A 3,583-nucleotide genomic window follows, 5' to 3' on the forward strand; every position below is an offset into this window, starting at 1 on the left:
CTCTCTCTCTCTCTCTCTCCCTCTCTCTCCCTCTCTCTCCCTCTCCCTCTCTCTCTCTTTCTCTCTCTCTGTAATGAAGGGCCTGCATGTAGGTGAGGCCCCACATGTAGAGGGGACTCAAGTGTAATGAGGCTCCATGTGTAGTAAAGGGCTTCTCCCACTCCCCTACCTCTAGCATGAGATTGTTTTGTGGCTTGAAGGGAGGAAGACTAGACATTTCTAGCCTCTTGTCCTTCCACCCTTGTCCAAGGGAAGCTTTCATTCCTTTCAGGAGGGGAAGCAGAAAGTTGGAGCCAGAGGCAGTTCTACTATCCAGACTGTTCCCTTAAATATTGTTAGTCTAGGGGATGTCATCAGGTTCAGTACTACTCCTAATTACTGTTTCTCATTATTGGAGGGGAAGGGGGACTTCTGGCTCTTTATATCCAAGGCTTGACCCCTTTCCCACCAAATACCAGTTTCACAATGAACACACAAAGGGAATAGCAAAGAAACCCATTTATCCAAAATACAGCAAAACAGAAATCAGAAAAGGTGTAGAATATGTACCAGACAATATAGAGCAAAGATGCTCTCCCACTGGGAGTAAAATAACTCAGTTCAACTGAGAGAGAAAGTTTTAGATCTCACTGAAGGGGAAACTCCCGGAAGTCTTTAGAGTAGAAAGCTAGGGATAGGGACGTGATAGAAACTGCTAACTTCTCTCAAGTCTTTCCAGTCTTTTGGCTCTGAAATAGAGTTGGCTTCTTCCATCTTCCCCCTTGAAGCTGGAACCTGTAAGGGCTCTAAGTGACTCTAAACTTAAAGAATTCCAAAGGCTACTGAAAAAGGCTGGAAGTCTCCCATGATCACCAACTCTGCCCTGTTACTCATTCTGTTTGACAAGATTTTATTTAAAAATTTTGAATTGTTATTTATTAATTATATTGGCCCATAGTTCTTCTTCAAAGCTTTATCCTTCCCTGGTTAAACTATTAGGATTATATTTGTCTCATAAAAAGGTAATGTGTATCTCTGTTTCTATCTATCTGTCTGTCTATCTATATGTGTATGTCACACACACACACACATACACACACACACACACGGTTGTTGTCCTTTGTGCTTGAAGAGGACCAAAATGACATCACTATGTCAAGGTCAAGGTAGGACAAGTTACAGTGTGTCTGACTGGTTGATTAGACCAGTATGAGCTTGGAAGGCTCTATAACACGTCCAGCACAAATAGTCCATAAGAACACTTGGAGTGGAGATGTCTCTAAATGTGCACATCTCATGTTTTTTTTTTTTCTGAGCTACTACAATTCTGCTTTGCTCATAGAGCACAGTGCCTTATTTGTTGCAGTCATGCCATGCTTGGTGGTTCTGTGCCAATGTCTCCCATGTCTCACAATAAATTTTAAAATTCTTCTGAGAGACCTTGAGAGTGTCCTTGAATTGCTTCTTTTGACCTCCATGTGAGTGTTTGCCTTGTGTGAGTTCTCCATAAGATAGTGTGGGGTCTCAATTGGGAAAAAACCATAATATACAGCAAGAAGTGAAAAGTCATTAACTTAAACTGTGAAAGGTGGAAGCCCAGACATGGTGACCTGTTAAAAATCATAATTTAGACATTAAGTCATAAGTTAGATACTGTGAATGATGAAAGTCATTACATGGGCATAGTGAGCAGTTCATGTCTGGTACATGACCAGTATACAATCTTGTGTTTGGGCATTTACCCATCAACATTGGCTTAATGCCCAAGCTTGGAAATGAACTCGTTACTAAGTACAAATCCCAAATATCCACCAATCAGTAGCGATGCACTCTCTAGCTCCTCCTCCCTTTGTCTTTTTCCTATAATTATCACTGGAATTTCCTGGTGTCTTTTCAGGGATCCAACCTGTGGTCTGGCTGCCCACCTAGACTGAAGATTGTTAACTCTTGGCAGGGATCCATCATACCTCCCCTAATGTAAGTAACCCAATTGATTAAAATACTACCTATAATTGGTCTGGAGCTCCTTAACCTCCTCCTTTGGTATTGAACTCACTCCACTGTTTGGGAGGGAGGTACAGGATTTCCCAAGTGGGGGAATTCCAGACCTTACAGATATTCTTATAGGTAAATGTATGTTTGGCATTCAAACAACATGGCCAGCCCATTAGAAATATGCTCTTCTCGGTAGAATTTGAATGCTTGACAGATCAGCTTGAGAAAGGACATTAGTATCTTGCTAAGTGAACTTCAGAATGTTCCCAAGACAATTTAAATGGAAGAGATTCAGTTTCCTGGCATGGTACTCTTCTCTCCCACACATTCCTTCAGAACCTCCCAAACTCTGGCAACGCATGTGTCAACCTCATCATTTATGTGTACATCCCTGGAAAGTATACTGCCAAGGTAAGTGAACCATCTATGGTATTCAAAATCTCTCATTTTGCTGTAACCAATGGTTCAACATATGAATGGTGTATATTAAAGTTTCTTTTTTTCCCCTTTTTTCCATCCCACTCCCCCTACCCTAAAGATGGCTACAGATTAGACACAAATATATACGTATGCATGTATGTATGTATGTATATATAAAATCATTCTATACACGTTCTATTCATCAGTTCTTTCTCTGGATGCAGATAGGGTCTTCCTTCATAGTTTCTTTGTAGTTAATTTGGGTATTTATAACAGTCAAAATGACTTAGTCATTCAAAGTTGTTCTTAAACAATATTGTTGTTACTATGTTCTCTTGGTCCTGCTCATTTTGGTCTTCATTATTTCATGCAAATCCATCCATGTTTTTCTAAGATCAAGCTAATCATATCTTGTAGCACAGCAGTATTTCATCACAATCATATACTACTTGTTCAGCCATTCCCCAATTGATGGGCTTCCCTGCAAGTTCCAGTTCTTTGCCACCACAAAGAGAGCTGCTATAAATATTTTTGGAACATGTAAGTGAGGGGACTGGGAACAAGCTTAAAGTATGTTGCAGAGGCATACATATAGAGAGCACATGTGGGAAAGGCTTCGGATTACTGGAAATCTTTTCATTTTATGGAGTATTCACATAATTCTTTGATGAAATCTGAGAATCAGGGAACTTGAAGAATACTGAAGCTGCCTTTTTTGTCCTCAGTACATTTCTTTTTGTTCCCAGCTATTGTTTGACATTGATCCAGTGTCTTTAATGGCATCCTCGGTGGGGGGGGGGGGATGGCTGCCTCCCAGTACAGGGAAAAGGGCATTCCTTCTTAAGGTGCTCTAGAGATTAGAAGCTCCCAAAGCTTGACTACTTCACAGATGGAACTCTCCAGTGGGAAACCAACTCTTCAACTGGTTGGCTATTTCATTCATAGCCAAAGAGCATGTCAGACTCCTGCAACTAATCCCAATACATGTCCTGTGTGGCCATTTGATTTCACCTAATGATCAAAGACTTTACACTTCCCAATTTGTCTAAGGACTTATTCACACTTAATTGATTGAATTACTCAATAGAGATGGCTAGGGCTTCTATAATTACATTAACTGGGATTGTGAGTATAGAACATCTCCCCCCACCACTTACACAAAGTTTTGACTTTTATTTATTAAGCCCTT

Source organism: Vombatus ursinus, unplaced genomic scaffold, assembly GCF_900497805.2.
Source record: "Vombatus ursinus unplaced genomic scaffold, bare-nosed wombat genome assembly UNPS02014811.1, whole genome shotgun sequence".
NCBI classification, from domain to species: domain Eukaryota; kingdom Metazoa; phylum Chordata; class Mammalia; order Diprotodontia; family Vombatidae; genus Vombatus; species Vombatus ursinus.